The sequence below is a fragment of the Martes martes genome, assembly GCF_963455335.1.
Source record: "Martes martes genome assembly, chromosome: 14".
NCBI classification, from domain to species: domain Eukaryota; kingdom Metazoa; phylum Chordata; class Mammalia; order Carnivora; family Mustelidae; genus Martes; species Martes martes.
Genome location: NC_137902.1, coordinates 52,009,365 through 52,024,948, shown reverse-complemented (window position 1 = coordinate 52,024,948; position 15,584 = coordinate 52,009,365). Strand labels below are relative to the sequence as shown.

General features: G+C 32.6%; 1 protein-coding gene across 4 annotated transcripts in view; it reads left to right on the top strand.

The window, feature by feature from the left end:
• ADK (adenosine kinase) overlaps nucleotides 1-15,584 on the top strand; it is a 523,602-nt gene that overhangs the window by 258,239 nt on the left and 249,779 nt on the right. The gene's annotated exons all lie outside the window — the stretch shown is intronic.

Here is a 15,584-nt window from a genome sequence, read left to right as displayed (position 1 = left end):
ATTCAAATTTCTGGTACATATTTATACTTAATTATAGTTTGTTTTAGTGGATTTACATTTTTAAATAATTATCTTTTACTTATTCTGCAAATTATTTATAGCATATGTTAGGATCTCTATTACAAATACAGAACAAAAACATTATCATTCTATGGTAACATTATTTGTATTACTTAACATTTAAGCCTGCCTCTTTCTGGATCCATTATACATAGATATTTCTTAACTAAGTATCAAATTCCATATTAAGTCAAAAGATCTTAATATCTTTTGAAATAATTCTACAAATTTACATTTTGGATTTTTAGGCTGCTTGTTGTGAGTGATGCATGCATTGTGTGGGAAAATATTAGTGGTATAAATATGCACTGCAAACAGTTTGAGCTTATTTGCCTAAAAAATCTTAATTGCTGTTTATTCCATAGTAATTACCATGACATGTTTTAATTTAATATTTCAGTAACATTGATTGTGACAAATCTCTTAAATCTAGGAATAAGGGCAGCATGTAATTTGAATTATTAAATATTCTGACATAAAAATAATTGGCTCAAGAATTCACTTCTAAAATAAGATGGTACTAAAAATCCTCCTGAATTAATCACGCCATGAATACCTTGTTTTTATTTAATATGATTTAAATGTAGCTGATCACAAATAAGTAGATACCTATGAAAAATTAAAAGTAGCTCATATGCATATAATATATGGTTTTGCTATAACAGCTGCTGCCTTTCACTACCTGAGCTGTGAAACAGCTGCAAAGACGTGTAAAAAATTGATTATCCAGTAGGAGCATGTTTATTGAAAGTATAATTATTTCTTTCAGTCTAGTGTTAATGTCTCCTACAGCATGTTTATGTTCACTGCTTTAGGCTTTACAAGGTTATTATTGATTCTTCTGAATGGCAAATCCTGCCCCTCTTTTAATGTCAAATAAATGCTTACATTGAGAGGATTCTGTAGAGGAAAGTCATGTTAGCTCTTTAGGCAGTATGTGAGAAATATTTTAAAAAATAAAAAAATATTTCTTCTTGATTATCTTCTATTCTTTTTCTCTAAATGGTCTGATATTTTTGTTAGTATTTTGGGAGCATGTTTTTGTAGTGCGATTCTTTAGGGGGGGTTTGTGTGCTCTTTCAAACCATCGTACATTTGAAAATCTGATTTTCTTAGAACACATGGTTTAAAATTTGACGTTATTTAGTTATTTATATTGGCTATAAAGTATGACAATATATTATGGTGGAAAACTACATTTACCAGGCAATTATATTTCTATTTAGATATGTGGCATTTAGACTCCAAATTATGAGTGGAAACACTCCATTTTAACAGTTATGTATATCTAACACTGGCCAAACCTGGATGAATGGAATTTTTATAGGAGTATAGACCCAACTTGCAAACAACTTAGAGTTTTAACAATTATGTGCTATAATGTCTAGCCAACTTTGGGTAAATTGGAATTTTTATAATAGTATTAACTATTTATACAAGTCCAGTTTTATAGGAGATGTAGAGTGATCATTTTGGGTCAAATTAATAAAGAAAATTGAATTATTTTTGAAACTTGTCAAAAAACAGAAACAAATATCAAAATGAATTCCAGCTGGTATCTCTGAGTTGTTAGCTCTTAGTTTCTATTTCAGCAGTTTCATAAAAAGAATGGTCTTTTACATTACCAGGTAAATCCATAGTTTGTCGAGTTTGGCTATTTTAAAATAGTTCTGAAAATTAGAGTCATATGGGATACCTCGAATGCTATATATTCTACAACTATTTATTTTGCTGTTAACTAAGAGCATAATTCTTACTCATTAAAATCTTTGAAATCTCTTCTGAAATGTAATATTTCAGAAATGTAGTATTTGTACAAAGATATTCTGCCATTCTTTTATTATTTTTTAATTTAGTTTAATTTTTTTAAAGTTCCAAGTTTTTATTAAAATTCTAGCTGGTTTACTGTATAGTGTAATATTAGTTTCAGGAATAGGATTATTGGTTCATCACTTACATACAACACCTCTGCATTCTTTTAAACCTTTAATTTCCTTTGAGGTTAGAACATCCCGTATAGTCTTTTCTTAGCATATGCTCAAACCACAAGTTTAGATTGAGTAGATAGATCAATACTTACCTCAACAAATTAGCTGGGCTCTTTCATTTTGGTTCTGTAGAGTCAGCAATCTTCTCACATTATCATTATAAACTACTGAGGTTTAACAAGTTGAAATTCTGGAAGCTCTTTAATTTCAAAATTTCTTGGTCTGAGGAAGCAGCTCAGTATATCTGTTCAACAAATTTCCATAATTAAGACCCCCTGTCTGCATTATGTAAACCAGATCTACATACTCAGCTCTTCTTTCCACTATTCCATAAATTAATAATGGTCGTGAGCATTGAGAAAATCCAAACCTTTGATCATTTTCTCTGTCACATAATTCAGTATATCTGCAATGCAGAGTTCACATCAAAAACTTGGTGATAAACAACTGAAATTGAATGTGCATATACCAGCATTTTTTGTTGTTATTGTTTTTTGTTTAAATAAGTGTTTACATCTTCTTTTACCTTCACCTCCCATGAACTCCTTGTTAGTATGTGATTAAGGATTACTGGTTATGGTGATAGCTAATTACATTTTTGAAAAAACAAATTTCAGGTACTCTTCATTTTAGCATTAGGATTTAAATATTTGCATTCTGTTCTATAACCATAATACTTACAATTTTGTTTCTACATTTAAATGAGTTAAATGGTTAACCACCACCAATTTATTTTATCCTGTCTTCCCATTCCTTTATTGTTTATTTTGAATATCCCTCATTTGGCTGTATTATGTTGTCATTTTCTCCCCAAGGAAGGACTCAGAGCTTCTTTTCTTGAGGTTTTATTTACTTCTTGTTGCTTTATAAAAAAATGACAATTTGTTTGGTGTAATAGTTTGTGAAACAAAGTACTACTTTGTAAATACTGCTTCATTTTCTAGCAACATTTTGTGGGAAACCTGAGCCCAGGTTGATTTTTATTTCTGTTCTTTATTATTTTCTCATTTCTGCTTACCTGAGATTTAATTTGCTCCTCTTCTACGCCTTATCCTTCATCCTTGCCCCCCATTCCTGTTCCACCTGTGCTTTGTTTCTTAAGGTGGAAGAATAATATATTGATTTGAGTGAGACTTTTCTACTATAGACATTTAGTGCTATAAATTTCTCTGTATGCATTAATTTGGCTACCTCCCACAAATTTTGTTAGGTCATGTTTTCATTTTTATCCAGCTTATAAAATTTTCTACTTTTTCTTTTACTTTTTTCTTGGGCTCATGAGTTATTTAGAAGCATGTTGTCTATTTTCTAAATATGGAGATTTCACAGAGATCTTCCTTTTACTGCTATTATGAATTTATATATTCTTCTTTGCAGTTCTATCAGATTTTTCTTCAGTGTGTTTAATGGTGTGTTTAAAGTGTAGAATTGATTATTTGACCCACTTGTCATTTTGAAATATTTGTTCCTGCTATTATACTTTGGCCCCACAACTATTTTGTCAATACTCTGATATTAATATAGCCAATCCAACTTTTTTTTACTATTGATATAGTTGGTATATTTTTTTCTACCCTTTTACTAATTATTTAATTAGTAAAAGTAATATAAATAAAGATATATAATAATATGTCTTTATTTTTAAAGTGCATCTCTTGTAAACAACGTATCATTGGATCTTAATTTTTGTCCAGCCTGAAAGTATCCACCTTTTATGTGGGATGTTTAAACCATTTCCATTAATGTGATTATTGATATGGTTAGATTTTACTTCATTATGTTGGTATTTGTTCTCTGTTTGTCCTGTTTGTCCCTCATTCTGTTTTTATGCTCTCCTGACTTCTTTAGGTTAATCCAGTATTTTTATTTCGATCGCCTTAGTATCTCCTCTTTTTTTTTTTTTTGTTTTATTGACTGCATTAAGGTTGATAGTATACATCTTTAACTCATCACTGTCTGCCTTCATTTTTTTTTTAATTAACTAAGCTTTCTGCCAAGAGTGGGTCTCAAACTCACAGCCCTGACATCAAGAGATGCACACTCTACCAACTGAGCTATGCCTGCCTTTACATAATACTATAAACTGTCACATATAGGATAATAATCTTACAATAGCATATTTCAGTTTCTCCTCTCCAAGCCTTTATGCTATCATTGTCACATTTTCCTTTTTTTAAATTTTTGTTTTTAAACAGCTTTATTAACAAATAATTGACATACCATACAACAGACAAATTTTACTTTTATTCATGTTATAAACACTATAACACATTATTTTTGTTTAAATTGTCAGATATCTTTTAAAGAGATTTCAACAATTAAAAAACATATTTACTCATTTAATTACCACTTCCAGTTCTCTTCATTCCTTTGCTTAGAATTAGATTTCCATCTGGTATAATTTTCCTTCTGCCTGAAGAACATTTTTAGCATTTCATATATTTGGGTCTGTTGGTGATGACTGTTTTTAGCTTTTGTGTGTTTGAAAACTTCTTTATTTCACCTTTATTTTTAAAAGAGATTTTTGCCAGTTCTAGGTTGACAGTTTTTTGTCTTTCAGTACTTGAAAAATGTTGCTTTACTGTCTTCTCATTTGAATTGGTTTTGATGAGAAATCTAACATCCATACCTTTGTTCCTTTGGATGTAAAATTTCATATACTCCCAACCCTGGCTGCTGTTAAATTTTTTATTTATCACTGCTTTTGATCAGTCTGATTATATTGTACCTTAGTGTATTCTTTTTCATGTTTCTTATATGTGGGGGTTAACTTCTTACAGCTGTGGATTTATAATTTTTATTATGTTTGGAATGTTTTCAGACATTATTTTAAATATGTTTTCTCCCCAACTGCGCCTCACCTTTGGGTCTCAAATTACCCAGGAAGTTGTCTCATAGCTATAGTGATGCCACACTTTTCCTTTTCTTGGATTCTTTTTATTTTTTATTTTCCCCTCTGTGTTTCACTTTGGATAGTTGCTATGCCTTCTAGTTCACTAATATTTTCTCCTGTAACATCTGAACTGTCATTAATCCCATACAGAGTGTTCTTCATTTCATTTGTTATTTTCATATCTGTAAGATTGATTTGGGTCTTGTATTTCTTTTTCTCTAATTTTGGACACATAAAATACAATTTAACAAACTATTTTGATGTCTTTCTTTGTTAGTCATTACATCTGTGTCATTTCTGGGGCAGTTTAAAGGATTAGTTATCCTCCTTATTTTTTTTTTTAAGATTTTTTTTTATTTATTTGACAGAGAGAGATCACAAGTAGGCAGAGAGGCAGGCAGAGAGAGGAGGAAACAGGCTCCCTGCCAAGCGGAGAGCCTGATGTGGGACTCGATCCCAGCACCCTGAGATCATGACCTGAGCTGAAGGCAGAGGCTTAACCCACTGAGCCACCCAGGCACCCCATTTATCCTCCTTATTAAGGATTGTGTTTTCATTTCTCTTTGTAGGTATAGTAATAATTAGATATCATTGATAAATCTTCTTGATATTTATTCTGGGATGCAGTATGTTACTTGCAGCAATTTTGATCTTGCCTTTATGTCTTGTTAGGTGAGTCCAGAGTAGTATTCATTTAATGGCAGTGGTTTCCTAACCAGAGACAATTTTCCCCTTTAGGAACATTTGGCAAAATCTGGAGATATTTATTATTGTGATGAATGAGTGTTGATACTAGTAAATATAGGACAGGAATGTTGTTAAGCATCCTATAGTGCCTGCATGAGACAGCACTCCACAGTAAAGGATTATCCAATTCCAAGTATCAGTAGAGCCAAGGTTAAGAAACCCTGGTCTAAAACTTCATGTTCTCTACTACTGAGGCCAGACTTTCCTGTGCTCTGTTCAACGCCCCATTAATAATGAGTTCTTCCGCTCTAGATGGTGGAAACAGACACTATTCCTAGAAGTAGGTGTGCCCTGGGTACTGTTTCCTCTAATCCTTTTCCCTCTCAGTTTTTTGGATGGCTCATTCCCAGATTCTGATTTGATGAATGTTCAAGAGGAATCTGCAGATTTCCAGTGTTCTCTGTAACGTTTGCTCTTCTCTCCTGTTCTAGCCTCAGCACTCTAACTGCTCCATTCTTCTCACCCTCAGTTCTGTCTCCTTGATTTCCTGGGCTCTGTCCTTCCCCATTCTGGTGTCTGGTGCTATTGTCCCGAAACTCTCACAAGGCAGTATGCTGATTTGGAGTTAGGGCTCACCGAAATGGTTTCCTGTCTCTCAAAGATCATTGTTTTTCATCCTTGATGTCTGTCGTTTTAAAAACCACTGTTGTATGCATCATGTTTGTTTTTTTTGTTTGTTTCATGTTGGAGGAGATATACAGTCCGTTTCTCCACTGTCTTCTGCCTTGCATTGTTTTTAGAAAGTAGTCATCCTTACTGTTTCTCCATAGCTATCTCTTTTTCTCTAACTGCTTGTTAAGACTTTCTCTCTATCACTGGTTTTAAGCAAGTTTAGTATAATATACCTTGGTATCATTTTCTTTATATTTCATGTGAATGTGGTTTATTCAGTTTGGAAATTTTTCTGTAAATATTTTCTCTCCCCACTCCCATCTCCTCTTGGAAAGTCCAGTTGTTATTAAGCCACTGGAATGTCCCTTACCTTTGTATGACCTTTTCATTTTTTCTCTCTACTTCATTTTTGTATAATTACTATTGCTTTGTCTTAAACTTAATCATTTCTGTTACAATGTCTAATCTGCTGTGAAACCTATCCAGTGTATATTTTGTCTCAGACATGATAGTTTTCATCTCTGGAAATTTGATTTGGGCCTTCTTCACTCCTGCCATGACTACATACTCATGTTGCCATCTCTCATTTTTACCTTAGGTAGTATAGTTACAACAGCTGTTTAAATATCCTTGTCTACTAATTTTATTCCACGTGGTTTATTATTATTATTATTGTTTTTTCTGGTTCTTACCTTAGCAGTGGGTTGTTTCCTTATGCACATGTGCTGACGACTCATTGGGAAACCCCTGCAGATTTCAAGTTTTCATTTCAAATCTCTTCCTTCTGTCACCTCCATCTTGTCCAGTACCTGCCCTTGTGTGTGCTGGCCACCATGGCCTCCCGAAGTGGAGATGAATGACTCTACTTAAGGCTCTCTCTGTCTGAACTGCAGCTTGGAAACTGTCTGCAGGGAGTAAGTTTGAGCAGTTGTAGGAATCACCTGGTATTGTTCCTTGTTTGATTATTAGTGCCTGAAGATTGTTTCATACTGGGTTGTTTTTTTTTTTTTCCATTTTTATAATTGCTTAAGTTTAAATTGTTTAAGTGTGAATCCATTCCCCATTACTACATCTTGGTTGGGAGCTGAAATCCCCAGATTGATTTGTCTTTTACCTTTCTTAGATGACTCTCTTTTTCTGCAAGATTGCCTAACTAACTTTCTCTTTGAATTTGAACTTGTTAATAACTTAACCATGATTTATGTCTGTGTCTGTTGTTCTGTACTGACTTTCATGGAACATGGTATTTATTTCAAAATGCAGACTTAATCAGTTAACCTCATTAATTTCTTCTTTTCCTGTCCCCAAATTTTATTTTTCCTTCCTTGAACTATTTGAAAGCTAAAATGACAAAAACCTCCCTTGTAAATGTATGAGAGGAAATAATCAAGTAACAGGAAAAATTTCAGCGTTTTATCATTTTGGGGTAGGGGGAGCAAAGGGGGAGAGAGAGAGAATCTTAAGCAGGCTCCATGCCCAGTGCAGAGCCCTGCATGGGGCTCAATCTCATGATCCTGAGATCATGACCTGAGCCAAAAATCAAGAGTTAGTTGCTAAATGACTGAGCCACCCAGCCACCCTGAGAAGTGAGTTTTAAATTAGTCTTGAGGTTGATTTAGCCTCATAAGTTCCCCAAACTATTATTCTAGATTCTGTAAAATACTTTAGTTACCATTTGATAATTAAAAATAGTTTTTAAAATACTCAGCTTAATAAATGAACATAGCTGTTCATCTGTGTATAAATACTAATGTTACAGTAATGTTTTCTAATATTTTCCGTCACCCCTTTATGGTGCTTTAGACTACATTGTGAATACAGTGAGATAAATCTATGCATTATTTCTAATAAAATTTTTTTGAGAAAAGATTCCAATTCCAAATACTAATCAGCTTGCAAGTTTAGACTTATGGGGAGAGCTTTAAACTTCAGAGGTTAACAGATATTTAAAAAATATCTTTATCAAAAGCTTTCTGTATCTTGTGCCTTAACTTACCCTTCATAAATTTAGCTAGATGTGTACCCTTTTTTACTGATTGAAAATGAAAGAATAGAGAATCTTAGTTTGTCGATCCTTGTCTGAGAATATGAGACTTATAGTTGGAATTTTCTCTTGGCCACTATTTTTATTTTCTTCTTCCTGTGATTGTTCCAGTTCCCATGGCTGATTACAGATCTCTTTTTCCTCTCTCTTATGTTTATTTTATAACTCTGTCTTGAGCACTTATCTCTTTTCAGCCTAGAATCCTACCATTTTGAGGAATATGGTTTTTGTGAGAGTAGGGTGTTCAAAAAAGTGTTACTGATGTTTGCTTCTGGAATAAAAGAAGGTATGATTAGAGATAAGTAGACGACACATGGTTTGGAGAAATGTACAACCTTGGAAGAATGAAATGGAATTCATATTTTGAAAGAAATAGAAGTATTTGTATATAAAGGACAAATAATAATCACTGTTTGGGTTTTACATCTCTCATTTTGTTTGGCCTGGTTGGGTTTTCTACTAAAATTTTTAATGATGCCATGAATAATAGTTTTTCTTAGTACAACTGTTATTTAGACTCAGTTACACTTAAATATCTTTGTCAGTTGCTTGAAAGCAGTAACTAATATCCTTAAAATGAGGTGTTGTAATAAGTTGTAAGAAATATAGTCTAAGAGATCATATATTTGAAAATTTTCTTTTAGCAATGTTTTCTATGAATGTTGGTTGACAAATTGAAATGAATGTATAACAAAATATGTAGTTACTATTTTTTTAGGATTTGGTTATCTTTTGATAGTATTTACCAAAAGATATGCTTGCAACTAAAACTTGGCTAGGAATTTTAAAGTTTGTTTTGATTATGCTCAAAATTTAGTATGTATCACCTGATATTCTTAGCTCTGTTGTAAAAAGATTTGAAAAAGATTCTAGTGAAAGTGAGTGAATTTATCTTATAATGGTAACTTAATAGAAATGAGTAACATAAAAAGAAATGAAAGATAACTATTATTTTAATATGTATGTTTGAGATTTATACCTCACCTCATCCCCCCCCCCCCCAAAATCTGGAGAGTTAATGATAGGAAAGTTTTACTAACTTGTGGACAGTTACTTAAACTCATTGTCTTAAATAATAATAGACTATGGGAAAAGGTAATATTATATTTTGAAAGCTCTACTTTTAAAATGAATTTGGCAGAGTAAGTAAACTAATGGAATTTTTTAAAATTTAAGCTGTTTTGTAAATGACATCTGATTTAATGATGTCACAATTATTTATGAAACATTTAGGTAGAATTCAAAACACTTCTTGGAATTTATTAATTGATCTTTATAATATTATTCTGAGATTTTAAGGAGATAATGGTGTTTGAATCATCACTGACTTCATTTTATCTGTGTTCTACATGCAGTTTTCAACTTTTTTTTTTTTTAAAGATTTTATTTATTTATTTGACAGACAGAGATCACAAGTAGGCAGAGAGGCAGGCAGAGAGGCAGGCAGAGGGAGAGGAAGGGAAGCAAGCTTCCCGCTGAGCAGAGAGCCCGACGCGGGACTCGATCCCAGGACCCCGGGATCATGACCTGAGCCGAAGGCAGAGGCTTTAACCCACTGAGCCACCCAGGCGCCCCTAAATGCAGTTTTCAACTCTTATGTATTAGAACTCCTTATATTGGTGAAATCAGTGATCATCATTTGGATTTGTTCCTGTGTTTTTTGCTCAAGTTTTTGACTGTTGTATTCTGTACTGCTTCATTAACTTTATTAAGGGTTAATATGAATTGTTAAGTCTTTATTTGAAAATACCCTTGCACATGAACTTAAAAATTATAAACTCAAAAAAAGAGAGAAGAAACTGTGGAGGGTTGGTTTTTTTTCCTCTATTGAGTATTTCGTGTTTGTATATAATTCCTTACACTTAGTATACCCAAATCTTGGTCATATAGTGGTTTAAAACTTTATGTGCCAATTTTTTTTTTTTTAAGATTTTATTTACTTACTTGACAGACAGAGATCGCAAGTAGGCAGAGAGGCAGGCAGAGAGAGAGGAAGGGAAGCAGGCTCCCCACTGAGCAGAGAGCCCGACACGGGGCTTGATCCCAGGACCCTGAGATCATGACCCGAGCGGAAGGCAGAGGCTTTAACCCACTGAGCCACCCAGGCGACCCTTTATGTACCAATTTGGTATACTTTTAAGAAAGTCTAAAACTATGTGGTAAAGACATTTTTCTTTAGCTCAGATTAAATGTAGAGAGATAGAAGAAAAAGACTATTAATTATGTTGCTTCTTAAGCATTAGCATTAGAGTTCAATTTTTAACTTTAAAGAATTTTCCATGTGTGTATTAATGTTCAGGTAGCTGCACAAATGATTAATGTTTTTACTTCCGCCTTGATAGGGACAGTTTTTGATTCTTGCTAGAAAGTTTTTCAAATGCGAGTGTGATTATGGAAATCCTGTTTTTGTTCATTTCCAGTTTCTCTAGAGTTTTGGGGAGTGGGGTGCATTAAATACTAATAACATTGTCACCTTTTTAGGCTAATTTTTGTAGGTAAATATTTTTGTAGATAAAATATTTTCTCCAAGTTGTGCAGTTTAGTCCTATATTCCTGTAATTTTCATTGTCTTATTTTAATATGTTATCAAATATAAAACACTAATAAGGGGAGGGAATATTAAAGTAAGATTATTTTTAGTTAAATAGAATAATCTTTTCACTTTGTAGAAGTAAGATGGTATTGGTTAAAGAAGTTTTGAGCTCTAAAGATAAAGATTGAAAATGTTTGTTTTTTGGTCTTGTGGCATTATAATGAAGCCCTGCAATTTTATATGAGGTTAGAAACCACACTATGTGCTAATTGCCTTAGAATAATAAGAAAATAAACATGTGTAGCACTTAGTTGTTAAGACAGTAGGACCTTATACGGAGCCCCAAATGAATTAACAAACCATCTACTGAAATGTTTCCACTTACATGTATTTTATTTATGTATTTCAGACCAGTCAGCAATTGACTAAGAAGATCAAATGTTCACTAAATCTCTTTAATAAACATGATTAAGGGAGGGAAAATTTAAAAACATTATGATGGCAGAGTACATTTTTATGTGTTGTCTTATCTGAAATTTTGTGTAAGCTGGACATAAATAGTCTAGTATCTGTATGCATAAGTCTGTTTTTCAACATACTTTTCTGTACACATTATAGAGACTTAATATCTTAAATAACTTAACCCATGTATTCTATTGTCTATCCCAGATAAATAAAATTGGCTTTAATCTTTTTATAACAGCTTTACTGAGATATTTATATGCCATAAATTTCACCTGTTTAAAGTGTACAATTGGATGATTGTTAGAATATGTACAAAGTTCTGTAACCATTACCATAATCTAATTTTAGAACATTCACATCACCATAGAAAGAAACTTTATATCCATTAGCAGTTATTCCCCGCTATCCTTGGCCCCTGGATTCAGTCTTATATCTACACCTCTCATAATAATTTTAGTGATATTCAGGTATTGTGGCTACAAATGATATAATTGTTCTTAATTAGACAACAAATTTTTGTCTTTGTTCTTTGACATATGTAATGGAAGTTGTGATAAGTCTATTTTGATTTCTTGCTGCTTCCTGTTTCTCTCTTGCAGGCACTTTAAAAAGTCTTTCAAGCTTTTGTTATTTATTTGTTCTAGACATAATATAACAATGTTTTGGGATCAGTTCCTTAATGTCAATTAATTTTTTATTTGGATGGATGACATACAGTAGATAAAGTTTTTTAAAAATTATATTTGGTAAAATGGGATGAAAAATAAAAAACTATTTTCTTCCTTCTAATACTTAACTCCGGAAGGCAAGTTCATATATAAATTCATATTTGGTGTTACCCAGTTTCAGACCAACACGGGTTTCTCAGCTGTTTAGTATAGCTCATTTGACTCTAACCTCTTCTGTCCATCCTGTGTTGTCACTCTATCCCTTAGAAATAGCTTCTGGGAGCTGGAGGGAACCCTCTAGACTTCTAGGACATACTCATACTATCTTTTTCTCTGACATTGTCCTGATATTAGCAAATCCTGCATAGTTGGAAGATGTTATGAAAGATAGATTGCTGCTTTTCCAAATTATATTCCTCTTGTCCTCTATACCGATTTCTGGGACCAATTTTTTTAGTCATTTTGTATATTCCTTTTAAAAGGATTTCTTTCTTCACTCTAAAAAGAATTTAAGACCACATCATATTATTATAGTATTGTTAAATTTAGGGGATATGACAGAAACAGTCACAATCAAATAAAATATAAACTGTACAATAACCCACCAAAACCTTCATAGTTCAACTTTTCCAAAAGGGTACACATGTAATAAAGTTAAAGAGTGCCATGTATTTCATTATTCATTCCTCAAAAATACTTTTACAGTTATGTAGCTTCTTGTAAGTTTATCATTTATTTGACAGCTGTAATAAACTAAATTGAATCTTTAAAATATTATTTTACTTGGGAATACAGCTAGCATTTCTCAGGTAGACTGATATTCTTAGAGTAGTGGTTTTTAATCTTTTCTTAGTTTTGAACCCTCCCACAAAATTTATTTACTCAAAAATTTTTCATTTAATTTTTGGAAGTTTACAGATTTCAGAAGACTTTTAGCTAATTCTTGGAGCCCAGTTCAAGAATCTCTGTTGTAGCAAATAGTGAATTAACATGATACATATTCCATTACACTTCCATATTCTAAAGTGTCCATTCTGAATTTCTAAAACTTTTTTGATTGTGAGTATGTATTTACTTTCTTTTTTCAATTAAGAATTGATTTTTGTGAAAATATATTAAAGTGGGGAGTCAGACTCAGTGGTAAGATGATGTGGTTTCAGGCCAGTGATAAACAGAATTCTGTAACATCATTCAAATATCTTCATCTGCTCTCCCAAAAATGTGTGTATTTTAACTACCTTAATTAACCAGCTACCTTAATTAACAGCCTTTTAATGCTGTTGCTCTTTTATGAATATTCCCGAATGTCATTTTTATTTCAGTTTGTCATGGTAGTTATTGTGATATTTTCAGGTAGACTTGTAGTATTTTCTCTTCCTCAAATGAGCTGAATTGGGACTATACTTTGTGGGAAGTTTTTCATAAAGTATATAGACATTGCCAAGAATCAGAATGTCCACTGACTTATTAGTTTCACAGATGCTTCCATAATACTTAGTGTACTCTTGGGTATATTAAATTATCATATCCTGACAGCAATCCTGAAACATGCCATACTTATATAGCCATATTTCTGAGAACTAAAGCAAGGTATCAGCGAACCATATCTGACATTCCATGTTAATTTCCATAACTATTATTACTGGGGTTGGTAGTATTTCTAAGGCATAAAAAACCTTAATAAACCTACTAAGTAAAAAATGGTAAAATATCTACCTTATCATTAGGTTTCCAGTTATGACTTTCTTCAAGCTCAGTTGACTCATTTGAAAAATAATGATAAAAATCTTTTTTCTGGTATCATGGATTATAAAATAGTTAATTTAAGTATACAGTATATCAAAACACAGTATTTTGAATTATTCTATTTCCATTGTGTCTAGTGTTCATATTGTGAATGAAAACCTCATTCTGCCATCTCATAGCATATTTACATATACACATGATTTTTGCCTTAAGTAGAAAAGAAACAGCTGACAGATACATGGGTTAACTTGTTTTTTAAAATTGCAGCAAATTGTTCTGTGATTCTTTTGTGTGTTTGGGGCTATTTTGTAGGGAAAGAATTTGTCAAGCAACATTTAAGAGACATTGGCCTTTTGTACCCTTTTCTAAATAAACTTAAACAGAAACCTGTCAACTCAAGAATAAAATATTTCTTTGTAAATTCTCACCTGTAAATTATTGATAATGGAAGGAGCACCTTTTTAATCCTTATATCTCCCTTACCCTCAACACAGCTTTTAGATTGTAGATAAACTTCCCAGCTCAGTAATTAACTGAGCTCAGTCATTGCACCCCATATCATGTGATTTTTTTTTTTTCCAGTGGAATACATTATTAGAGCACTTACACAGCCAGTCTAGCTGCAGCAGCCCAGGCGGCAACAGCAGTGCCATTTTTCACAAAGAAAATGTTGAACAGGAGCCAAATGTTTGGTGGCAGTCTGTTGCTAGGAAATCAAGGTCCTGAGGCGATTAATGACAAAGCAAGCAATAACAAGAAGGCAGAATTACAGATTTAAAAGAGAAAAAAGTGGTTGGTGTTATAATTACCCAAAGAAATCCGCACTCATTAAATTGGCTGTTTTTATGATTGACTTTAATTGGAGGTTAGCTCAGATATTTAGCTCCTTTCCCACCCCTTTAAACACACACAGGCACATAATCTGTAGAACTGCAGACTTGTTTTTCTAAGCATTGAGAGGAGCTTGCCCTGTAATTTGATCCCCACTGACAGATGCATTTTCTATGCTGCCATTTTGAATTAACCTATTGTAGAACAATTTTCTTCAGCCCTGTTGAATAAAACATCCAGTCTGATTACCTCCGATGGATTTGATAGAGTAAAAGAATGTACTTCTCATTGAAGTAGATTGTTTGCATGGACTCTACTGATTTTGAACTTTGCCAATAAGCACAATCATTTGTAATAAATTTTCAAAGAAATTTGTGGGGAGAAGGTAACGAGAGTCACCGTTACATAGTTTAATGTCTGGGCACCTGCATCAAAACAATAGTATTCTTACAAGATCGTTATTTTTCCAATAAGATGTTCATCGGCGTTTTAAAATTTTTTTCTGAATCTCCATTTAGACTTGATATTTTTAGGAATAGAATCTTCTATTTATGTGCTCTAAAATGATCATTTCCTGCCCACCAACAGTATTTTAATTACAGGACTCAATGTGACTCAAAGCACTCAATTATAAAAACATTTTTAACATTTAAGGTATTTAAAATGATATTAAGATCTGCCTATTTCAGTCAGTCTGTGATGTGTTTAAAAAAATGATTCTTTTATGTAAATTTTCTGGGATTTGATAAAGTATGTTACCAGAAAAGCATTGATTAGTTTTCATGTACAATACTAGAGGAAGCATCACAGTTTATTTACCTTTCAGAAACCTTAAGAATAAAGTTACATGATGCCACTGCTCTCCAGATTTCTAATCAAACCCTGGAACAAAAGAGCCAAGCACATTCTATCTGACAATACACACACTGCTAATCAGATGCCAATGCCAAGCTGTCTGCTTTGTTAAATACTTAGCTTCCTAGAGGCAGGAAGACAG